This window comes from Saccopteryx leptura, chromosome 5 (assembly GCF_036850995.1).
Source record: "Saccopteryx leptura isolate mSacLep1 chromosome 5, mSacLep1_pri_phased_curated, whole genome shotgun sequence".
Taxonomy (NCBI): Eukaryota; Metazoa; Chordata; class Mammalia; order Chiroptera; family Emballonuridae; genus Saccopteryx; species Saccopteryx leptura.
Genome location: NC_089507.1, coordinates 83439392 through 83466361, shown reverse-complemented (window position 1 = coordinate 83466361; position 26970 = coordinate 83439392).

Sequence of the window (26970 nt, the reverse complement as noted above, 5' to 3'; positions counted from 1 at the left end):
TTGTGGCACCTTAGTTGTTCATTGATTGCTTTCTCATATGTGGGGGGCTACAGCAGACTGAGGGACCCCTTACTCAAGCTAGTGACTTTTGGGCTCAAGCTGGTGAGCCTTGCTCAAACCAGATGAACCCATGCTCAAGCTGGTGACCTCGAGGTTTCAAACCTGGGTTCTCCATGTCCCAGTCCGATGCTCTATTCACTGCGCCACCACCTGATCAGGCCCGTTCTCCCAGCTCTCTCTCACCATCTGGTCATATAGAACAACACAGCAGCTTTGGTTAATTCTTCTTTTTCTACTTACTACAATACCTTCACAATTCCCTGTCTCTACCGTAGCATCATAAAAACCGAAGTAATCCTTGTAAGCAGAAGACAGAGAACACTCCTTAGAAACTAGGGGAAACGTGAAAGGCAGAAATCGCAAAAAGCTTTTTCTTTTAGCTGATCATTTTGGGGAGCTGAAGATTATTTTCATAGCAGCAAATAGCTGTTGTGAGGACCCTAATAGTGAAAGTTAGGATGTAAGCTCTAGTTCTTATAAGAAACTGCAAGCAGCACCAGCTCCCCCGACTCTCTAGGCTACATGCCCTTGTACTAGCTCCTACATATATGATATTTAAGCTAACTCACTTAGCCTTGGTTCCCAGGCAATTCTAGGTCAGCAGCCCGGAAGACTACCTTTTTAGGTATAGGCTGCTAGCTAGTTCAGCAGTTGATATTATCACACTGATGTAATAGTTGATGTGATGTTGGTTCCATGCTGCTATTGTCCCTAAGCCCTGTAACTACCTGCACCGGCACTGCCAGGGGAGAAAATGAGAGACATCGGAAGTCAGGAGACTGAGGAAACTTCAGGACTAAGAATTCAGAAGACTTGAAACTAAGGAGACCAGGGCAGGGTGCAGGGGTATCAGAAACAGAAGTAGCAGCAGCAGCAACAGGAGCATCAGTGGCAGCTGAGATTAAGCAAGAATAAAGCATTGAGAAATACACGGCCCTGGCTGGTTGGCTCAGTGGTAGAGCATGACCTGGCATGTGGAAGTCCCGGTTCAAGTCCCAGTCAGGACACAGAGGAGAAGCAACCATCTGCTTCTTCACCCCTCCTCCTCTCCCTTCTTTCTCTTCGCAGCCATGGCTTGAATGGTTTGAGCAAGTTGGCCCCAGGTGCTGAGGATGGCACTATGGCCTCGCCTAAGGCACTAAACTAACTCACTTGCCAAGCAACAGAGCTGTGGCCCTAGATGGGCAGAGCATCGCCAAGTAGGGAGCTTGCTGGGTGGATCCCGGTCGGGGCACATGTAGGAGTCTGTCTCACTGCCTCCTCACCTCTCACTAATATATATATATATATATGAAAAATATACCACTATGCCTTCGGATCCTCGTGATTTTCTTCATCCTTGGGGATCTCACCACCTAAGTCATCCCTTGCACAGCAGCTGTGTTCTGACAGCTGTCTTTACTTTTCTTCACTAAAAATTTATGAAGATGAAAAGCATAAATTCCATCAGGAAAAGAACACCCATGTTTTTCATTCCTGCTAGATTTAAGGGATAAATAACAACACAGTCCATTGAAGTTGGAGGAAACTCAGTCCAGATAACGGGCAAATGTCACTTTGTTATTTTGCCCCTGATAGAAGTTACCTCAATGCTCTTTCTATTATCTAACTTGATTGAAGAAGAACACCAGAGCTTTGTGATTTGTAAAAAAGTCAAATTACAGTCCTTTGCTTCACTTTTTCATAATTAAGTAGTCTTTATGTATCTATTTTTTTCATGGTCTTATAAAACAAAAAATAACACCCTTATTGACCTAAGGCTTCAAACTTAAATTCTGAAGACAAATAACACTGATGTGGAAGAGCATGTGTATGATGCTTAGATAATGGTTCACTTAATATTTCATTACTCACTGTGTGTGTGGTCCCAGTGGGAAGAGGCTTCTGTTTTCCTCTTCTGTTTTTTCTTCCTCTCTTCCTGTCTCCCTGGCAAAAATTTACTTACTGTCAAATCCCAATTTGGGAAAGTCCTAAAAAAACTCTTTTGATCCCAAACCCAAAGCCAGAATTGAGACCTCTGGCTTTAGTGCTTTGACAGTACTTAATGACAACTATTAACACCATTACAGTGCACATGGTTTTCAAGGTCTCCTCTCTCTTGTTTATTTTTCTGTCTCCGACATCTAGTGCAGTACCTGACACATTGTAGGTCCTTGATAAGGTTTTGTGAATGGATACATGTTTTTTTCTTTTAAGTCTTTAACATTTATTTCAAACTACCAAAATTTGTCAAGCCTTTGAAAGTCAGTGTTATTTAAAATAATAGTTCCTTATTCTTTATTCTTTCTGGTTCTTCCTAATATCTAGAAGTAACAATGTGGTTCAAACATAGATGGATAGTGATTTATATTGTAATTACAAGAAATAGTTTGCTTTATTACAAAAAGGTTGATCCAGGAGTTAGAGGTAGTGGAGCAAGTAAGTGAATGGATAACCACTTTATGATATAATATATTCAAAATAACAAAATGAACCTATTTGGGAAAAATATTAAGAAATTGAAAATCTGATTTCTAGAATGTTTTCATCAAATAGAAAAAATTTTTAGTGAAAAGAAAAAATTCCTATTTTCATGTAACATCAAAGACAGTAATTAATTAAGTAGAGGAAGAGTAATATCTTTTATTTTAAGAATTATGCATCTTCTAAAGCTAGTGATAGGCATCTTGATATAAGAATAAAAAATTTGGTATATATATTTTGTCTTTTTCCTCTTCAGAGGCAATTTAATGTCTGAAAGAAGAAAAAGCTACTGTTGTGATAATTAGTAAAAGAGAAAATTAGATCAATAGAGAAACTGTCTTTATATAATTTACATGAATTCTCCTTAGACAGTTGTGGAAGCATAATTCTTTACATTAGTCTAATAAAATAAGACACAAAAAAATAAATCTATTGCAATAGACTATCCCTAGAGGCTGGAGGACATGATGTAATAGCAACTATTATCTCTTTCTCATGGAGCTCTCCCAGAAAAATAAATTTACTTTGATCTTCGAAGATGCTCAAGATTGATATTAGTGTTTCAACTGATTTCAACTTTTCTACCGCATAAAGGTTTCCAGGAAGATTCAGAGGCACAGCTAGGCTTGGAGAAAGGCTCCCTGAGAGTTTTACAGTTACCCAGTGAAGCAGACAAGGAGGCCTATTATTTGCAAGTGTACCAGTCATTTCATCCATTGCTGGTAACAACCTGTATCTCCTGATAAGGGTCCTGTATCAAGTAATATCCCCATCTATAATTTTAGTGCCTCTCCAAAATGAATTGCCAACATTCTGTTCTTGATCTATCAGGGAAGGACAAATTAACAACACTGCTGGTGGGTTGACAGGTGGCATATTTTCTCCGAGCACTCACTCTATGTATGTAAGGTGGCTAAGCCCGTCAACAAAAAGAGCTTCTGTTTCACAGCAGACTTTGTAGCAGAACTTTTTCCTTGTTTTTCCTTTCAGTTCCTGGAATTACAGATGTAGGCACTGAGGGGTGGGAAGATGTGATTGATAAAACATGAGATTGTGCCTTGTCAGGAATAGCAGGTTGCCATGGTGCAATTTAGGGAGAAAGACTATGTATATATGGGCAGTCTCATCTGATAACCTTGTTGCAGCAAACACTGGTTACTGTTGATAGGGTCAATCTTGGACAGACTGAATAAAGCACTTATGATAAATTATACCTGGGTATTAGAGAGCCATAAAATATACAATTGTTATCCTGATGCTAGCTAACATAATCACCCTGCCCTTTAATATTCAAGCAAAGATGTTCTGACCCTTATTTCAGAAATTATAATAAATGACACAAACTATATTCCAAAGGTTCCTTTGTATTGTTTTCATGGTTATCTCTGGCTCTGAGCTTCTGTACCAATTAAAGTCTTTCAGCTCTAAGGACAGTTTTCCGTACTATTTCAATTGTCCTTCTATCAAACTGTGTCAACATTAAAGTATAACAAAATTCTATTTTTTAAACTCCATAAGATTTAACCTACACAACATTTGCACGTATGAAAGACTTTACTGAAGGTGAACATCGAGAACCTTAGCGTGAGAAATAACATGACCTAAATATTCCTTGTTTGGCACTTCTTTTCCTAAAAATGTTTTCCCCAGCCCACCTCAGTGTTGCTTGGCTTCTCTCTCCTCTCCAGCTTCTCTTATTCTTGTTTTACTCTGTCTAGCCTTTTCTTCACTTACAAATTCTTTGTGCATAATATTTTAGCAATTTGTATGGTGAGGGAAGCCAACACATGAAAGGGGTAGACACTGAGACTTGAATCAAGGAAGAGTGGGGACACCTTTATACAATCAGCTTTTAGTCTGAGAATGTATATTTGTAAAAGCCTAGGAATTAAAGTAGTGTTTGAATTGCTCTTATTTATTTAAAATTAAATCCCTCAATTTTAAGTCATTTAGACCTTTTGAGCTTGATTTATCTTTGATGATTTTTACCATTTGGCAATATCGTAGCTCTAAAAATTTATTTTAATCCATGATTAATGATTAACCTGCAACTATTGTATTAATTTTATAAAGTATAAATTTTGGGGTAAATTTCTTTTGATTTTATAAATTATATAGGTGTGATAAATTCACAGAATATCACAAACTCTGTTGAGAAAAAACTAGAAAGTTACCATTGTTAACAATAAATGTCAGTGGAATTTGAATTTAAATTAAGACTGAAGTCAACCAAGTATTCTAATTTGCTTGGAATGATTACAGTATCAACAAAGAAAGTCTTGTATCATGTTGTGGGGAAAACCTTAGTCTCCAGAAAACTCAGGTGGTTGGCAACTCTGGTTGTGATGCTGGGTTCTGCTTCATATGCATCCAAGGGTCTCACTCATCTTTTCTTACTTGAAAACAAAGAGATATTTCCCCCCTTCATTTATTAAAACACACCCGGTGAAAATAAGATTAAGTTTTGGCATGAAATATGAGAGCGACAAGTTTTTATACACCTAGGATGAGGTGAATATTACCAAGTCTAGAAGAAAGGGATGGAGTACATGGACTTCTAAATTTTCTTCTGATAGTTCTAGATTCATGAAGAGCCAGCAATAGCACTGACAAGAAGCTGTGGCCTGGGTCAATTTTAGAGTTGGGAGGTCTTCTATGTTAGAAGCCACCTCAGATAAAGAAGTGAAAATCAAGTCTATTCAGCCTCTTTCATGTTGAAAGGGAGGGTCTCAAAAGTTAAATAAAAATGTTGAAGTCTTCACAATGGAAGGAATTAAAAACAGGATGGAGAGAGCTGAGGATCGAATCAGCGAGTTGGAGGACAACTGGAATGAAGGCATGAAAGCAGAGAAGAAAAAGAAAAGAGACTTAAAAAGTCTGAGGAAACTCTTAGAGAGCTATGTGACAACATAAAGAGAAATAACATCCGCATCATAGGGGTTCCTGAAGAAGAAGAAAAAGAACAAGGGATAGAGACTTTGTTCAATCATATCATAGCTGAGAACTTCCCTAAATTAATGCAAGAGAAACTCTTACAAATTCAAGAAGCACAGAGGACTCCATTAAAGAGAAACCCAAAGAAACCTACACCAAGACACGTCATAATTAAAATACCAAAGCTAAGCGATAAAGAGAAAATATTAAAAGCTGTGAGAAAAAAAAAAAGCTATCACCAACAAAGGAGCCCCCATAAGGATGACATCTGACTTCTCAACAGAAACACTTGAGTCCAGAAGGGAATGGCAAAAAATATTCAAAGTAATGCAGAACAAGAGCCTACAACCAAGACTACTTTATCCAGCAAGGCTATCATTTAAAATTGAAGGAGAAATATAAAGTTTCCCAGACAAAAAAAAACTTCAAGGAACTCATTACAACCAAACCAATGCTGCAGGAAATGTTAAGGGTCATGGGGTACCAGGCGTCCCCAAACTACAGCCCGTGGGCCGCAATTTAGCCCCCTAAGGCCATTTATCCAGCTCCCGCCACACTTCCAGAAGGGGCAACTCTCTCATTGGTGGTCAGTGAGAGGAGCACTGTATGTGGCAGCCCTCCAATGGTCTGAGGGACAGTGAACTGGCCCCCTGTGTAAAAAGTTTGGGGACCCCTGGAACAGATCAAAGTGGGAAAAGAATATAGCAAAAGAGGAATACAGCTTTAAAGAATAAAATGGCAATAAACAACGACATATCAATAATAACCTTAAATGTAAATGAATTAAATGATCCAATCAAAAGACATAAGGTAGCTGCATGGATAAGAAAACAGGACCCGTACATATGCTGTCTACAAGAGGCACACCTTAAAACAATATATACACATAGGTTGAAGGTAAAAGGATGGAAAAAAAATTTCATGCAAATGGAAATGAAAAAAAAAGCTGGGGTAGCAATGCTTATATCAGACAAAATGGACTTTAAAACAAAGAATATAGTAAGAGATAAAGAAGGCCACTACAGGTTGTAAAATAATGAATGGATTAAGAATGAGATCAAAGGAGAAATAAAAAAATTCCTAGAATCAAATGATAATGAGCATACAACAACTCAAAATTTATGGGACACAGCAAAAGCAGTACTGAGAGGAAAGCTCATAGCACTACAGGCACACTTTAAGAAGCTAGGAAAAGCTCAAATAAACAACTTAACCCTGCATCTAAAAGAACTAGGAAAAGAACAGCAAGTAAAGCCTAAATGTAGTAGAAGGAAGGAAATAATAAAGATCAGAGCAGAAATAAATGACATGGAGACTAAAGAAACAATACAGAGGATCAATGAAACTAGGAGCTGGTTTTTTGAAAAGGTAAACAAGATTGATGAACCTTTAACTAGACTCACCAAGAAAAAGAGAGAGAGGACTCAAATAAATAAAATTAGAAATAAGAGGGGAGAAATAACAACTGGCACAACAGAAATACAAAGGATTGTAAGAAAATACTATGAAGAACTATATGCCAAAAAACTAGACAACCTAGATGAAATGGACAAATTCCTTGAAACATACAATCTTCCAAAAATCAATCTGGAAGAATCAGAAAACCTAAACAGACTGATTATACCAAATGAGATCAAAACAGTTGTCAAAAAACTCCCAACAAAGAAAAGTCCTGGGCCAGATGGCTTCACAAGTAAATTCTACCAAATATTCAAAGAAGAACTAACTCCTATTCTTCTCAAGCTATTTCAAAAAATTCAAGAGGAAAGAAGACTTCCAAGCTCCTTTTATGAGGCGAGCATAATTCTGATTCCAAAACCAGGCAAAGACAACACAAAGAAAGAAAATTATAGGCCAATATCTCTGATGAATATAGATGCTAAAATCCTCAACAAAATATTAGCAAACCGGATCCAACAATATATGGAAAAAATCATACACCATGATCAAGTGGGATTTATTCTGGGAGGCAAGGCTGGTACAATATTCTCAAATCTATCAATATTATTCATCATATAAACAAAAGGAAGGAGAAAAACCACATGATAATTTCAATAGATGCAGAAAAACATTTGATAAAATCCAGCACCCATTCATGATCAAAACTCTTAACAAAGTGGGAATACAGGGAACATACCTTATCATGATAAAAGCCATCTATGACAAACCCACAGCCAACATCATACTCAATGGGAAAAAATTAAAAGCAATCCTCTTAAGATCAAGAACAAGGCAGGGGTGCCCCTTTTACCACTTTTATTCAACATAGTCCTGGAAGTCCTAGCCACAACAATCAGACAAGAAGAAGAAATAAAAGGCATTCAAGTTGGAAAAGAAGAAGTAAATCTATCATTATTTGCAGATGATATGATATTGTATAAAGAAAATCCTAAAGTCTCAGTCAAAAAAACTACTGGACCTGGTAAATGAATTCAGCAAGGTGGCAGGATATAAAATTAATACTCAGAAATCAGAGGCATTTTTATACACCAACAATGAACAGTCAGAAAGAGAAATTAAGAAAACAATCCCCTTTACTATTACAACCAAAAAAATAAAGTACCTAGGAGTACATTTAACCAAGGAGACTAAAGACTTGTCCTCAGAAAATTATAAAACATTGATAAAAGAAATCAAGGAAGATACAAACAAGTGGAAGCATATACCGTGATCATGGTTAGGAAGATTAAACATCATTAAAATGTCTATGTTTCCCGAAGTAATTTATAAATTCAATGCAATACCAATTAAAATACCAATGACTTACTTCAAAGATATAGATTACATATTCCAAAAATTTACATGGAACCAAAAGAGAACTCAAATAGCCTCAGCAATCTTAAAAAAGAAGAATAAAGGGGGAAGTATCACACTTCCTGATATCAAGTTATACTACAAGGCCATTGTACTCAAAACAGTCTGGTATTGGCATAAGAGCAGGCACATAGATCAATGGAACAGAACGGAAAACCCAGAAATAAACCCATACTTTTATGGACAACTAATATTTGACAAAGGAGGTAAGGGCATACAGTGTAGTAAAGACAGCCTCTTCAATAAATGGTGTTGGGAAAATTAGACAGCAACCTGCAAAAAAATGAAAATAGACCACCAACTTACACCATTCACAAAAATAAACTCAAAATGGATAAAAGACTTAAATGTAAGACGTGAAACCATAAGCATCTTAGAAGAAAACATAGGCAGTAAGCTCTCCGACATCTCTCGCAGCGATATATTTGCTGATTTATCTCCATGGGCAAAGGAAATAAAAGACAGGGTAAACAAATGGGAGTATATCTAACTAAAAAGCTTTTGCACAGCTAAAGACAATAAGAACAGAGTAAAAAGACAAACTACACAATGGGAGAATATATTTGACAGTACGTCTGATAAGGGGTTAATAACCAAAAATCTATAAAGAACTTGTAAATCTCAACACCAGAAATACAAACAACCCAATCAAAAAATGGGCAAAAGAAATGAATAGATACTTCTCCAAAGAGGATATACAGATGGCCAATAGGCATATGAAAAAATGCTCATCACTAATCATTAGAGAAATGCAAATTAAAACCACAATGAGATATCACCTCACACCAGTCAGAATGGTGCTTATTAACAAAATAACACAGAATAAGTGCTGGCGAGGATGTGGAGAAAAGGGAACCTTCCTACAATGCTGGTGGGAATGCAGACTGGTGTAGCCACTGTGGAAAACAGTATGGAGATTCCTCAAAAAACTGAAAATCAAACTGCCTTTTGACCCAGCCATCCGACTTTTAGGAATATACCCCAAGAACACCATAGAACGGTTCCAGAAGGAGAAATGCACCCCCATGTTTATAGCATTATTGTTCACAATAGCGAAGATCTGGAAACAGCCCAAGTGTCCATCAGAGGATGAGTGGATTAAAAAACTTTGGTACATATATACTATGGAATACTACTCAGCCATAAGAAATGATGACATTGGATCATTTACAATAACATGGATGGACCTTGATAACATTATACTGAGTGAAATAAGTTAATCAGAAAAAAACTAAGAACTATATAAATCCATGCATAGATGGGACATAAAAATGAGACTCAGAGACATGGACATGAATGTGATAGTAACAGGGAGTGGGGTGGATGGGTGGGGAGGGGGCGAGGAAAGAGAGGGAGTGGGTAGGGGGAGGGTAGGGCCACAAAGAAAACCAGATAGAAGGTGATAGAAGACAATTTGACTTTGGGTGAGGGGTATGCAGCATAATCAAAGGTCAAAATAATCTGGAGATGTTTTCTCAGAACATATGTACCCTGATTTATCAATGTCACTGCATTAAAATGAATAAAAATAAGATAAAAAAATGTTGAGGTCTTTGCCTTTGCCAAGTTCTTGCTCATAGAAAAGTAGTACCTCACCCAGCTGCCCTTCACTGGCAGAGGCCCCCACCTCTGTGTGTGGCAGTTGTTCATGTTGCACAGACGCTCCCTTTGATGGAAATTTTTTTTTGACAAATGGCGGCCTCTTTGCCCAACACCCTACTCCTTATCTTCTACCTCAGCAAACATGGATTACAGATGGCCTAACCTCATGCCTGAAAGGGGCACTAATACTTTGCTGCAATTTCTGAAACAGAGCTTCCTACAGGGACAGTCTAAAACTAGTTCCCAACTGAGATCATATTCTTCCTTAACTTTCTTCCTCTCTCATTCCCCCCAGAAAATCGAGATTCAGTTTTTTATTTAAGTTCCTGTGATCCCAACAGTACCTGAAAAATACCAGGAACTTAAAAAATATTTTGTGAATGAACAGTTCCAACAAGAACTGAAATTAGTATACTTTCTGGAAAGCAATTTGGCAACATGTATTAAAAGAATTATAAATTTTTTATCCTCCACTATTTCTATACTTTTAAGAAATTATCTTTAGAAAATAGTCAAAGCTTGGCTCAGTGGTAGAGCGTCGTCCTGGTGAACAGGAGTCCCAGGTTCGATTCCCGGCCAAGGCACACAGGAGAAGTGCTCATCTGCTTCTCCACCCCTCCCCCTCTCCTTCCTCGCTGTCTCTCTCTTCCCCTCCCGCAGCCAAGGCTCCATTGGAGCAAAGTTGGCCTAGGCACTGGGGATGGCTCCATGGCCTCTGCCTCAGGCGCTAGAATGGCTCTGGTTGCAACAGAGCAATGCCCCAGATGGACAGAGCATCACCCCCTGGTGGGCATGCTGGGCAATGAAGTCTAAAAGCCAAGGAATAATGAAATAATTTTTTTTGGGAGAGAGAGGCAGGGAGAGAGGAAGAGAGAGAGAAAGAGAGACAGGATCATTGAGCTGCTCCTATACGAGCTCTGATCGGGGATCATACTGGCAACCTTTGTGCTCCAGAATGACGCTCCAACCAACCAAGCTATCCAGCTAGGGCTATAAAATAAATTTTAATACCTCCTTCCATCAGATAGAATATTATTTAGTTGTTAAAAACCATGATAGGGAGAAAACAGTGGTGAAAATACAAACTGATACAGTGATTCTGAAGGGAAAAAATCTCTCATGTGTACTTAAATTAAATACTCATATAATATATTTCCCAGAAAATTCACTCCTATAAATATCACAAATCATCAAGGAATATGTGAGCAAATACAGATTAGAGGCAATGTAAGGTCCCATATAAATGTGCAATAGAAATAAACATCATGCATTTTCATGCACAGACAGTAACAGGTCTTATGGGAGAAATAGGATTGAGGTAGTCCAGTCCAGAGATTTACAGTTTTATAAAAAGAACTTCAATGCAGACAATAATAATCCTAATAAAATTACTAGCACAATATAAAAAAGACAAGTTAAATACTAATATATTTTTTAAAAATACTATTGTAAAATAAAGATACTTACCTTGAAATAAAAATATCATCTGATATAAAGAGGTATGAGGAAGGGAAGAAGATGAGTTAAAGATACAAAGAGAGAGAAATATCTTCACAAGTTGAAGGTTGAGAAACAATTTCAAGCCTTGTACAAAATGTAAAAGTATCAGAGAAAGATTCCTCATAGTCCCATTCCTGGGCTACCATTTTACCCATGGAAGGGCAGCTGTGTTTATTCCCCCCCAACCCCCACCTCAGTCCCCTGTTACAGGAGCTTTATTCTAGGTAAGCACAGCTGAGACGGCTAGGTTTCCTCTCTCCCACCTAACTTCTCTTCTTAGGATGAACTACTAACCTTAGGTTTGGCAGCCTACAGGCACTTACACTCAGATCACCCCTGCACCAGATCACTTGTGGTGTGGAGGTTCCACAACAGGAGGAATAAGCTGAGAAGGCCTGGGGCGACCACTCCCCCAGTGTTCATTCCTAGAGTAGGGGGGTGCCTTTAGGAAAATCAGGTCCTTGCCCACAGGTTTGTGCAGTGCTGTATAGGTGTCTTTCCCAGTGAGGAAGTCATGCCATAAAGACAAAAACTCTAAAGTTCTGCTTGAAGCAACTGACTATAGATGGAAAATGGAGAAAAACATGCCTAAGATATTTTTGCAAACAATGGTCATCTTGGCAGAGAACAAGTAAAAGGAAGCTAGTAATTTCATGATATAAGCAAATTGGCAGAACTGCCAAAACTTTAATAGAAGAACCAGGGAAAGAGACAGCTAAAATAATTCTTCCTGTGACCATAACCACATCTAGGGCATGCAAAGACTATGCACCTGCACTCAAAAGCAATCAGAGCGGGGTAAGGGGCAGACTTGAGCACACTTCCCAAACTGCACAAAGTAACTGCCCATTAACACAGAGTAAGAGCCTTACTAAAGCAAGGGGCTTAAACAGAACCTCAAACTAAATGCTAACTGCACAATTAACTACTTTAACCTAAGGGCAACTCCTAGAAAGCCAGATTTAAAAATAAAATTACTTTTATCCTTGGCAACTATAATAATTAATAACATTTAGTTTCAAAGACTGTTGCATGCCCAAGGCTGTACCCTCTTAGCATGGATCAGAAAGAAAACCTCCAATCTTCTACTCCTTGCTTAAACATAGTATAAAACCCATAAAAATCCCTAAACTATAATAGCAGCCTTCAAGCCACACACATATTCAATGGTAAAGGGTAAAAATATAAGTGATTAAAGGGCTTAAGCACAACCTTTGATCAAAATGTGGCTTAAGCCAATTCAAGATGATCCCTAGGTAGCCAGGTGGAAAAATCTGAGCAATGACATCAGAAACTACAGGCAAAACAGACTCCTCAAAACTAGTTGAACCAAGTCACTAAACAAACCATCAAGCAAACAGTAATAATGCCTAAGTTTAGAGGAATTAGTACCTAGACTTGCTACAATATACTTTCTAAAATGGTAAAGTGGAAAGTGTTGACCCAGTGTGTGGAAGTCCTGGGTTTGATTCCTGGTCAGAGCACATAGGAAACGCAACCATCTGCTTTTTTTACCCCTTGACCCCTTTCTCTTCCCCTCTAGCAGCCATGGCTCAAATAGTTTAAACAAAGTTGGCCCTGGGCGCTGAGATGGTTCAGTTGCCAAGCAACGGAGCAGTAGCTCCATATGGGCAGAGCATTTTCTGGTAGGGGACTTGTTAGGTAGATAGATCCCAGTTGGGGCACATGCGGGAGTCTGTCTCTGCCTCCTCACCTCTCAATTAAAAAAATAAGAGTTAAAATGAGTTATTATAAGGTTTCATCAAATAGAAAATATCAACAAAGAGATAATTATTAAAAAGAACTAAGTAAAATTTCTGGAGTCAAATAGTGCAATAACTGGTAAAGCTCTCAATGATAGTTGTAAACTGACAGAAGAAAGATTCAGTAATCTTAAAGACTGGCCAATAAAGATTATACAATTTGAGAAACAAAGAAAAAAGAGGATGAAGAAAAATGAACACAAATTGAGAGACATGTGGGGCATTATTAAACGCCCCACATGTCTCTCAATTACAACAAATGTGTAATTGGAAAAGAAAAATATATATATATATTTAAATAATAACAAAATTTTGCTAAATTCAATGATAAACCTTAATCAATGCATCCAAGGAACTCAACAAATTTAAAATAGAATAGACTGAAAGAGATCTATTGTCAAATACTGAGGAAGGAGACCCCCCCCCCCTTTGAAATAAGAGGCTTCAAGAATATTTTATTATTTAGGCCAAGCATTCAGAGAGATTTTGAAAATATGATTTTTTTGTATAATTTACAAAATCTCAAGATGGCTGATAATTTTTCTGCTTAGGAAGGGTGGTTATAATGTAAATGAAGAGGTTTTCATACTTAGAAGGTTTTGAATGGAAGGAGGAAGGAGGCTTGGACCCCCTCCCTTCTATACACCTGGGTGAAAGAAGGTAAAACCACCAGGAATATAGGAGGGGGGAGGGAGACTTGAGTAGCTCTTTCCTCTCCCCTTTCTTTCTCTTTAATGGGCGATTTACAAATGATTATCCTCTGGCATCCTGAAAGCCCCCTCCCATCCTGAAATTATGTAATTAACAACAAAGGAATCATGAGAGTCATGAATGTGAATTTACGTTCTGTAGAGGGTATATACGATGTCAGAAATCTAATTTCGGAGAGCTCGTGTCTTTGGAGCTATAGCCCAGCATGCTATGCCAGCTTAATAAATTCTCTTTTTTCCTCTTATAAGTTGTCTGAGTGTCAATCCTCTGAGGTTTTGCTCTCCTGCAACAATACATCATTGTAAAAATGTTGAAAGCCAAAAAATAAAGAGAAAATAGTGAAAAAAGTAAGAAAAAAATAATGACTCAGTACATATAAGGAAACCCTGATAAAACCAATTGCTGACTTTTCATCAGAAACAGTGAAGACTGGACAGCAGTAGGATGACACATTCAAAATGCTAAATCTAAAAACTGTCAACCAAGAATATTTTGTGCAACAAAACTTTGTTTCAAAAATGTAGGCAAAGTAGATATTCTCAGATAAGTGAAAACCTTGAGAATTTGTTTCTAGAGAACCTGATTTAAAATATATTACAGGGAATGCTTCTGCAGAAAGCTAGTGACATCAGACAGTAATTCAAATGTATATGGAAAAACAAAGAGCATAACATTTATTATGTATCTAAATACAAAAGACAGCATAATTGCATATTTCCCCTTTTGCTCTTTTCTGAGAAGGATTAATTGCTATGAGAATTGCCTTCTTGCTATAACAACTATAATCAATAAAATTTAGGAAACATGAGTTTTCAGATACTGGATAATGGGCAGTCCAGATAGTAATCTAAAAGAGAGGAGAAACAGAATAGGTGAGTCCTGTGATTGCATAAGCTTTATGTCTTGGAGGCAGCATCCAGGTCCAGGAGCAAGAAGGCAGATTTGAAAAAGAGATTAGTGGTCTCAATGAACTGAAGAAAGAGAAATCAGAGTTTGGAGAAACCAATGTAGATGGAATTTATGGGGCAGAGTACCAAAAAAGAAGAGCTACTTACATAGACAGTTTTCGGCATGCAGAAGGGATTTACTGAATCTTTGTTCTTATCTGTATTTGTGTGGGGTAAAATTGTCCAAAAGCTGGGGAAACACACCCAAAAGAAGTAGAACAATTTTTTGAGTTGACAGTGGGACTTGTTTGTGTTTCTACCAGCAAGAGTAAGAGACCTCATATTATACAAGGCATTAGATATTTCCTCAAAATAGTCATACTTTAATAATGAGACTAAGTTATCCTCAGAAGAAAAGGCTGTTTTGGGCTTACTGGAACAAAGATTATATAGGAAGTCTCAAAATGATTTGATTCCCGCAGAGTTTAACATTTGAAAGAACAAAATCCAATACTTTCTAAAGGGGAAAAAATATCCCTGACAAAATTCAATACTCAACAATGTAAATTCATAATGTCTAGAACTCAAGTAAAAACTACCAGTCATGTAAAGAGGCAGAAACATATGACCTATAACCAGAAGAAAAAATATCAATAGAACATAAACACAAATTGCAGAAATTATAGAATTGTCAAAGATCTTAAAAGAACTGGTATGAAGTATATAAATACATTTGTTATAAAATAGTGTGCCTCAATTCCGCGGGTTACGTAGAGACACCAAGGCAGGATACAGAAGAACTTTTAGGAGGATATTTTGTTATAAAGTACCCAATCCACAATTCCGCAGGCTTTTATAGAGGCACATAGTCCAAATAAGTTTTGAAAAGTTTTATTAAAGGAAATAATTTATTAAATATGCTGGCTGCATGTAGTTTACACGGGACAGTCCCAAATCATGTGTGCTGAGGCCCCAAAATAGTTCAGGGGCTGTTTATATACTCTTAATTATACATGGTTGGGAAAAAAGCCTGACATCATGGCATATGTTTATACCTTTTGTTTTCTACAGCTTTGGGAAAAGGATGAAGGGAGGGGGGATGGGACACAATTCATTAGCAAGTTTATAACATCTGTCTATAAGATTCATAAAAAGAGGCTTCTGCACATTAAAACTTAAAGGCAACTCAATGATAGAGATGTCACTTTACGTACTAAAAGACATTCCTATAATTTCTAGTGTTCATTTGCTATTCCTTTGTCCAGAGATACATGCATTAACTACATGCTTTCAGGAGGGAAGAGGTAGTTTCCATGGGGACAAATGCCTGTAAATGGCCCATTAGTATAAAAAAAGATTTAATGTAATCTTTCTCTCCCTATACCTGGCTAGCTATTCACCCATTTCCCCATAGGTATGGGGGAAGGTCAGAGAATCCAAGTCTTCTTCCTCTTCTGCATTTACAACACAATGCCATCGATCATCTTGGTTTTATGCTAATCATACAAGTACAAAGACCATTTACAAAATCTCTCTGTATGCATAGCCCAGATTAATAAAATGTTCCTTAAGCTTCCTAAAATGTAAATATTAATTCTGTAGCCTTTGGTACCTTACAACAATTTATTAATAAGCCGGTTGCTTATGACTTACACGGGGTATAGCTAACCCAAATTGTGTGTGTCTAAAATAGCCTGAAGCTAGTTATATAAAAAGACTTGATCACATATAGGTTGGGGGAAAAAGAGGGGGAACATGACACAAATAATCAGTCATTAACAAGCTTACAACATTCGTCTATAGGATCTATAAAAACATTCCTACATATTAAAACTTACAAGGTAACACAATAGTGATGTCATTTTACATATCAACATAGTAGCAGTAAATGTTGTTTTACATATCAAAGACATTCATAAATCCTTTAGTGTCTACCTCCCATCCATTTGTCTAGAGGTATATGTTACTCTCAGGACTCCAGGAGGGGAGGAAGAGTTAAAATCAGTGTACGATATGTAAATATTGTCTCATTGAAAGGGAAAGGAAGTTCTTCAGATAGCCTTTATTCTTTCAGAGAACTATAGTTAAACTGTGACTAGATGAGCCAGTTGTCTTTGTAAGCCAGGAAGCTTTCACATTCTTCTCTCTCTATTCTCTAAAGAAAGAAAGGGCAAGAAGCCTGACTTTTCCTCTTTAAAATGGCATTGCCAATACTAAGATTTACAGTTTTTTTGGCACATTATCGCACATTCAAGAATGTAAAAATAATAAAAAATAAAAATAATATATATAGAATTATAAGATATAAAAAATCCAAAATGATTTTTAGAGATTAAAAATATAGTATCTGGGGGAGAGGACAAGATGGCAATGGAGTAAGCAGACGTACCAACTTCTACCTCCCAAAACCAAAGTGGATTACAAACTAATTTTAAGAACCATTATCAGGATAAACCAACTTTGGATCAAACTAAGAGGACTCTTCAACCAAGGAACACTGAAGAAGCCACATTGAGACTGGTAGGAAATGCAGAAATGCAGAGAGGGCTGCCCAGCTCCCCAGAGCGAATCACAGCCGGGAGAGACTTGCGTGGTGGGAAGTGAGTTTAGCAGAGAAGGGAGGGTCCTGAGTCCCAGAAACAAAGCCCCAGCCTGCAGCCCCAGAGCCTAGAAGAGGAGTATGGACAGTATTTAGCTGGAAACAAGACAGGATACTGTTTGTGAGAAAGAGACTGATTTCTCAGACCCAGGACTCTTCTTAAAGGGACTACACAGAAAACCTCTCTCACAAACACTCACCTGGGGCTCCAGGGGATGGGGAGAGGGGAGAGGACCAGAGTAGCAGGAAGAGACTGTAATCTAGGATGCACAGGGAGAAACATTTTGAGAGACAGCCACCCTAACCCCTGGGACGAGTCACTCCCCAAATCTGAAGTGTATATTTTCTCTGGAAACAGTAATAACACAAAGGGAAGCAGGCCACCAGCCAAACAAGCTCTCCCGCGACACTCAGAGCAGAATCGCTTAGAAGGAGGGAGCTTTTGGGACTACACTAGTGAGTCTTAGGGTCTGAGCTGCAGTGCCCCCACCCACACAGCTGAGGGCTTGCCCAAGGGTGGGCGGCAGGACGTGGAAGTGCAGTTCTGTCAGCAAGGATAAAAGCCACCTGGCTACCACTGAGGCACAGGTGTGAGCTCAGTCTAGCCCAGCTGGGGAGGAGGGGATGTGCAAAAGTGGTTAGGCCCAGCTGCAGGCCACCTGCAATCCAGCCTGGGGGGAACAGCAGGAGCCCTGGAAGGGGCAGAGACCTGCCCTTGAGCAAGGGTGCAGAAACACAGCCTTGCCCTATCTACGGAACTGAGGCAGGTGGCCTGACTTGGGATCTGGCTCCTCCCATGGGGCTGTAGCCAAAACCTCAGAACAGGCAGAGTCCCACTACTGAGCTTGGGCACGCAGTCCCACCCGGCCTGTGAAGCCAAGGCTTGAGGCTTTCCCACAAGTGAGCTCCTATTGCAAGGGTGGGGAAAAAGCCCAGAATCAGGCAGAGACCTGCAGCTGAGCAAAGAAATAATAAAAAGGAATTAGTCAGAAATAACAAATACAATATCAGAAATGAAGAACACAATGGAAGGAATTAAAAGCAGGATGGATGAAGCTGAGAATTGAATCAGCGAGTTAGAAGACAAGATAAATGAAGGCCCGGAAGCAGAGCAGAAAAAAGAAAAGAGATTCAAAAAGTCTGTGGAAACTCTATGAAGCACTGTGACAACATGAAGAGAAATAATATTCGCATCATAGGGGTTCCTGAAGAAGTAGAGAAAGAACAAGGGATAGAGACTTTGTTCAAACATATCATAGCTGAAAACTTCCCTCAATTAAGGCAGGAAAACATCTCACAAGTTCAAGAAGCACAGAGAACACTATTAAAGAGAAACCCAAAGATATCTACACCAAGACACATCATAATTAAAATACCAAAGGTAAGTGATAAAGAGAAAATATTAAAAGCTACTAGAGAAAAGACTATCACCTACAAAGGAGCCCCCATAAAGATGACTTCTGACTTCTCAACAGAAACTCTTGAGGCCAGAAGGGAATGGCACGAAATATTCAAAATAATGCAGAACAAGAGCCTACAACCAAGACTACTTTATCCAGCAAGGCTATCATTTAAAATTGAAGGAGAAATGAAAAGCTTTCCAGACCAAAAAAAAAAAAAAACAAAACTCAAGGAATTCACTACAACCAAACCAATGCTGCGAGAAATGCTAAGGGGCCTGTTGTAAACAGATTAAAGGAGAAAAAGAATATAGCAAAAGAGTAATACCTTTTTAAAGAAAATATGGCAATAAACAACTACATATCAAATCAACTACCTTAAATGTAAATATATTAAATGATCCAATCAAAAGACAGGATAAGAAAACAGGACCCATACATATGCTGTCTACAAGAGATACACCTTAAAACAAAAGATGCACATAGATTGAAGATAAAGGAATGGAAAAAAATATTTCACGCAAATGAAAATGAAAAAAAAAGCTGGGGTAGCAATATTTATATCAGACAAAATGGGCTTTAAAACAAAGACTATAGTTAGAGATAAAGAAGGTCACTACATAATGATAAAGGGAGCAATCCAACAGGAAGATATAACCGTTATAAATATCTATGCACCTAATATAGGAGCACCTAAATATATAAAGTAGACTTTGATGGACTTAAAAGGCAAGATCAACAGCAATACTATAATAGTAGGGAATTTCAATACCTCACTAATATCATTAGATAGATCCTCAAGAAAGAAAATTAACAAAGCAGACTTAAGGACATACTAGATCAACTCGATGTAATAGATATCTTCAGAAACTTTCACCCTAAAGCAGCAGAATATACATTCTTTTCAAGTGCTCATGGTACATTCTCTAGAATAGACCACATGTTAGGGCTTAAAAGCGGTCTTAACAAATTTAAGAAGATTGAAATCATATCGAGCACTTTCTCTGATCACTATGGCATGAAACTAGAAATCAACCACAACAGAAAAACTAGAAAATACTCAATCACTTGGAAACTAAATAGCATGTTATTAAATAACAAATGGATTAACAATGAGATCAAAAAAGAAATAAAAAAATTCTAGAAACAAATAATAACAAGCATACAACAACTCAAAATTTATGGAACATAGCAAAAGCAGTCCTGAGAGGGAAGTTCATAGCATTACAGGCATACGTTAAGAAGCTAGAAAAAGCTCAATAAAACAACTTGACCCTACATCTAAAAGAACTAGAAAAAGAACAGCAAGTAAAGCCCAGAGGTAGTAGAAGGAAGGAAATAATAAAGGTCAGAGCAGAAATAAATGACATAGAGGCTAAAGAAACAATACAGAGGATCAATGAAACCAGGAGCTGGTTCTTTGAAAAGGTAAAAAAGATCAATGAACCTTTAACCAGACTCACCAGGAAAAAAAGAAAGAGGACTCAAATAAATAAAATTAGACATGAGAGTGGAGAAATAACAACTGACACAACAGAAATACAAATTATTGTAAGAAAATACTATGAAGAACTGTACATCGAAAAACTAGACAACCTACTTAAAATGGACAAATTCCTTGAAACATATAATCTTCCAAAAATTAATATGGAAGAATCAGAAAACCTAAACAGACCAATTACAACAAATGAGATTGAAACAGTTATCACAGAACTCCCCAAAAAGAAAAGTCCTGGACCTGATGGCTTCACAAGTGAATACTACCAAATATTCAAAGAAGAACTAACTCCTCTATTCTCAAGCTATTTCAAAAAATTCAAGAGGAAGGAAGACTTCCAAGCTCCTTTTATGAGGCAAGTATAATTCTGATTCAAAAACCAGGCAAAGACAACACAGAGAAAGAAAATTATAGGCCAATATCCCTGATGAATTTAGATGTTAAAATCCTCAACAAAATATTAGCAAACCGAATCCAGCAATATATGAAAAAAATCATACACCATGATCAAGTTGGATTTATTTTTGGAAGGCAAGGCTGGTACAATATTTGTAAATCAATCAATGTGATTCATCACATAAACAAAAGGAAGGAGAAAAACCACATGATAATTTCAATAGATGCAGAAAAAGCATTTGACAAAATCCAGCACCCAGTCATAATCAAAACTCTCCGCAAAGTGGGAATACAGGGAACATACCTCAACACGGTAAAGACCATCTATGACAAACCCACAGCCAACATCATATTCAGTGGGCAAAAATTAAAAGCAATACCCTTAAGATCAGGAACAAGGCAGGGTTGCCCCCTTTCACCACTTTTATTCAACATAGTCCTGGAAGTCCTAGCCACAGCAATCAGACAAGAAGAAGAAATAAAAGGCATTCAAGTTGGAAAATAAGAAGTAAGGCTATCATTATTTGCAGATGATATGATATTGTATATAGAAAATCCTAAAGTCTCAGTCAAAAAACTACTGGACCTGATAAATGAATTCAGCAAGGTGGCAGGATATAAAATTAATACTCAGAAGTCAGAGACATTTTTATACACTAACAATGAACTTTCAGAAAGAGAAATTAAGAAATCAATCCCCTTCACCATTGCAACCAAAAATATAAAGTGCCTAGGAATAAATTTAACCAGGGAGATTAAAGATTTGTACTCAGAAAATTATAAAACATTGATAAAAGAAATCAGGGAAGATACAAACAAGTGGAAGCATATACCGTGCTCATGGTTAAGAAGAATACACATCATTAAAATATCTATATTACCCAAAGCAATTTATATATTCAATGCAATACCAATTAAAATACCAATGACTTACTTCAAAGATATAGAACACATATTCCAAAAATTTATATGGAACTAAAAGAGAACACGAATAGCCTCAGCAATCTTTGAAAGGAAGAATAAAATGGGAGGTATCACACTTCCTGATATCAAGTTATACTACAAGGCCATGGTACTCAAAAAAGCCTGGTACTGGCATAAGAACAGGCATGTAGATCAATGGAACAGAACTGAGAACCCAGAAATAATCCCACACTTTTATGGACAACTAATATTTGACAAAGGAGGTAAGAGTATACATTGGAGTAAAGACAGCCTCTTCAACGAATGTGTTGGGAAAATTGGACAGCTACCTGCCAAAAAATGAAACTAGACCACCAACTTACACCATTCACAAAAAAACTCAAAATGGATAAAAAACTTAAATGTAATCCATAAAACCATAAGCATCTTAGAGGAAAATATAGGCAGTAAGCTCTCTGACATCCCTCATAGCAATATATTTGCTGATTTATTTCCATGGGCAAGTGAAATTAAAGTCAGGATAAACAAATGTGACCATATCAAACTAAAAAGCTTTTGCACAGCTAATGACAATAAGAATAGAATAAAAAGACAAACTACCCAATGGGAGAATGTATTTGACAATACGTCTGATAAAGAGTTAATAACCAAAATTTATAAAGAACTTGTAAAACTCAATATCAGGAAGACAGACAATCCAATCAAAAATGGTCAAAAAAAATGAAAAGGCACTTCTCCAAAGAGGACATACAGATGGCCAATAGGCATATGAAAAAATGCTCAACATCACTAATCATTAGAGAAATGCAAATTAAAACCACAATGAGATATTATCTCACATCAGTCAGAATGGTGCTCATCAACAAAACAGCACAGAATAAGTGCTGACGAGGATGTGGAGAACCCTCCTGCACTGCTGGTGGGAATGCAGACTGGTATAGCCACTGTGGAAAACAGTATGGAGATTCCTCAAAAAATTAAAAATTGAACTGCCTTTTGAGCCAGCTATACCACTTTTAGGAATATACTCCAAGAACACCATAGCACTGTTTGAAAAGAAGAAATGCACCCCCATGTTTATGGCAGCATTGTTCACAATAGCGAAGATTTTGAAACAGCCCAAGTGTCTATCAGTGGTTAATGTAAGTTCGGTGGATAATAGTGATGGTCATGTGGGGAACTCAGACCTGCGAACTTTGGCTAGGACCGCCCACAACCAAGCGCGCCAAAGGAAGCTTCACAGGAACCGTTAGGAAAAAAGCTACTGTCTACCAACCAGTGGCATGTCACCATGTCATTTTAGCTCGACTTCCCTAGAGGAATCCCTTTAAATATTTTCCACACGGTTTAATCATTGTGACTTCCTTGGCCTCCATCTTTCTTTCTTCAGGGCCAGGGAACCTTGCCAGGCAGGATGTACTGTACTCAGTAAAGCCTTTTGTTATTCCACATTTTGTGGCTCCAAGCCCCATTCCTTCCTTCTTGGCGGGGAAAAAATACCTTACATTTTGGTGCCGAAAACCCAGGAGGAGTTGAAGTCTGCAAGGACAGCTCCTTTTCCTCATCCCCTTTGAGAAAGAACCAGGATCTCTGACCTCCCACCCACTTTGGCGCATGGTGCGGTAAGTCCCCAGCCTCCACCTACCCTTGAGTTCTTTCCGCCGAGACTCCCTGTCCGAAACTGAAACCGTAGCTATGTCAGGGAAGTCTTTTCCATTTCGAGTGAGTGTGTGCTTGCGGAGACGTCCCAAACATATCCACCTGACCTTTGCCATCCATGGCCAGACCTTGAGATTTAGGATGCTAATACTCAAATCTGACCACTCTGAGGACTGAGGGTGGCTGTGGGGGCACAGGAATCTTCCTCCCTAAAGAAGAAGAAACCGTTCTTCTTCTCTGCTGTGGCCAGGCCACAGAACCCACTGAATTAGCTTCCGGAAGGGACTTCCAGTGTTAACACCCTCACCAATTTAACTATCATCAAAAAAGCTGGGACCTGATTGGAGATCTCTTACATACACGGCTTCTAATTATTTCCACACCTGTCCTTAATCTCTGTGCCACCTGTTCCACCGTGCTGGCCTTTTCTGGCCAGAGAAACCTCACCTAAAACCTCCACTCCTAATCTTTTCTTCTCCGTGGACTCCCAACTCTTTCCCTCCTGCCTGACCCCCGGGGGTGCTTCTCTCTCTTTCTCTCTTTCCCTCTTTTGGGACATTTCTCTGGTCCTTCTGCAGACCTCTTTTGTGCTTTGGTCTCTTCCCTCTGAGAGCCCCCTCCCCTCCCTTCTCAAAAACCTGTTTCTTATTCAGCACTACCATCTCTCTTTCTCCTCCCCTGCTGGCCAGGGGCCCCTCCCTTCACTGTGTTCTTAAACCCCTCCTCCATCAGGCCATTCTCAGCCTGGCATTGACTCTTACACCAGTTTTTAGGACGTCCAACCCCAATTTTCTTGCAGGAAGTTCTGGCCCTGTCCTGCCTTTGGCTCCAGCATTTCCTGCGAGATCTGGGTGCCAGGCTCCCCATGAGCCCCCCTCATCTTATTCCCAACCCCCAAACCCCTATCCAGAACCTGTGAACATGGCATTTAAAGTTTTTAATGGTCCCAACTAGTAGAAACAGGCCAAGGCTGTTTGCCAGGCCTGCATGCAGCAGAAGGTAATGCTCCAAACCCCAGCTCTTGTGGCAATCCTGAGGCCAGTAGAACAACAGAGGCAAGGCACAAGAAGTGCCCTACCTAAATCCAAGCCACAAAGAGAAACCCCACCAGCAGCTTGCTTTAAGTGTGGCAAGCAGGACCACTGAGCCCTGCCCTGACTGCAAGCAGCCCAGTCACTGGCAGAGCGATTGCCCCTTTGGGCAACAGGTTTTTCCTCAGTGCCTCTACGTGGAGGACAAGCCACCCGAATGGGAAGGCCAATCCAGCCAGGTGGGTGCATCGCTAAACTCCTAGGACATGGCCTGGACTCAGAGAACCTAGGGTATGCTGCAACAAGTGGGTATAAGTGCATCTCATTTCTTGTGGACATGGGGGCTACCTTCTGTGTTTTGCCATCACACTCTGGACCACTAGTTCCCTCACAGGTCTTGGTTATGGGAATGGATGGGACCCCTTCCTTTCCCCTTTCTACGCCACTCCTGACATGCAGTTTTGCCTCAAGCTTGCCTCTTTACAGGACCCCTGGCAGTCAGAACCGCTGGACTCCATCCATCTCCAACTCACCAAAAGGCTGGACCCTGAAAATCCCCCTATTACTCCCCCCCCTTTTTTTTAAATTCTTACAAGACCACATCTGTGAAGTTTCTCCAATCACGGACACACAGATGTTTCTCCTGACACCCCTCAAAGCCACCACCTTCCAATCTCCCCGTCCCCATGACGCCCTATTCAGCAGGAAGTAGCCAGACGAATAAACGGTGCCCCTTTGGTTAGAATGTAAGGTCGGTGGATAATGGGGGATGGTCACGTGGGGAACTCAGACCCGCGAATTTTGGCTAGGACCACCCACAACCAAGCACGTCAAAGGAGGCTTCACAGGAACCGTTTGGAAAAAAGCGACCGTCTACGAGCCAGTGGGATTTCACCATGTCATGTTAGTTCAACTTCCCTAGAGGGACCCCTTTAAATATCTCCCACGTGGTTTAATCCTTGCGACTTCCTTGGCCTCCATCTTTCTTTCTTCGGGGCCAGGGAACCTTGCCAGACGGGATGCGCTGTACTCAATAAAGCCTTTTGTTATTCCACACTTTGTGGCTCTGAGCCTTGTTCCTTCCTTCTCGGCCGGGAAAAATACCTTACAGATGAGTGGATTAAAAAGCTTTGGTACCTATACACTATGGAATACTACTCAGCCATAAGAAATGATGAGATCGGATCATTTACAATAACATGGATGGACCTTGATAACATTATACTAAGAGAAATAAGTAAATCAGAAAAAACTAAGAACTATATGATTCCATACATAGGTGGGACATAAAAATGAGACTCAGAGACATGGACAAGAGTGTGGGATTATGTGGTGGGAGGAGGAGAAGGAGGGGGTTGGGGGAGGGGAGGGGCACAAAGAAAACCAGTTAAAAGTTTACAGAAGACAATTGGACTTTGGGTGATGGGAATGCAGCATAATCAAATGTCAAAATAACCTAGAGATATTTTCTCTGAATATATGTACCCTGATTTATCAATGTCATGCCATTAAAATTAATTTAAAAAAATATAGTATCTGAAAATAAAAAAAAATCAGTAAATTTGAAGACATATCAGTAAAGCCTACCCAAAATAAAACACAGAGAAAAAAGACTAAAAATTAATACCCAGAACCTCACAGCCAGTGACTGTGGCCATGTAGGTTTTCATTGGATTCATGCAGATGGTAAAGGAACTGTAGAGCTGGAGGATGGTGGGCCATTTCGTTTATTAAAGTTTTGCAATAGCAGAGGAGCAAACAGGCAGGGCTAAGTGTTTCCCTCTCTGTTGACTCCCTAGCAAAACAGGCTGGGGGAAAAAAACCTTCTTCAGCAAACAATAGGAAACAATGGCCCCTCCTAAGCAGGAAGGAAATCTGCAATTTGCAATCTGCTGCCCTGAGGGCAAGCACCTATAGCCTTACATAGACTATAAACACATGGCAATGCCTGTGCTCATGCACCAATCAGACAAAATACAAGCGAGCAAGCCTAACACACTTTTTACACACTTGTTTGCCCAACACGTATGATAACCAAAATCAGAAAGGAACAAAAGACTGTAAGAATCCATTTAACAAAATTCTAAACAAAGCAAGTTGATAGTGATAAAAAAACAGATTATTGGGAGCTTGGGGCTGAAGATAAAAGGGAGAGAGAAGAGAGACTAAAAACATCTACCAGGAGAATTTTTTGGAATAAATGAAATGCTGTCAATCTTGATTGCTGTGGATTTCATCAAACTTTCTACTTAAAATGGGTGAATTTTATTGGCTATATTATACTTCAATAAAATTTATTTAAATTAAGAAAAATGTGCCTGACCAGGCAGTGGCGCAGTGGATAGAGCTTTGGACTGGGATGTGGAGAACCCAGGTTCGAGACCCTGAGGCTGCCAGTTTGAGCGCAGGCTCATCTGTTTTGAGCAAGATCGCAAGGGGTCACCTGGTCTCTTGTAGCCCCACCCTACTGGTTAAGGCACATATGAGAAATCAATCAATGAAAAACTAAGGATCTGCAACAAAGAATTGATGTTTCTCATCTCCCTCCCTTCCTGTCTGTCTGTCCCTCTCTCTGACTCTCTCTCTCTGTCTGCCACAAAAGGAAAAAATAAATAAATTAAGAAAAATGTTTAATATACTTCCAAATTCTGTGGAAGAAATAAGAATAATTATCATATTATGAATGGGTTAGGAGAAACACTTAAAAATTTTTTGCTTTGTTTTCTTTT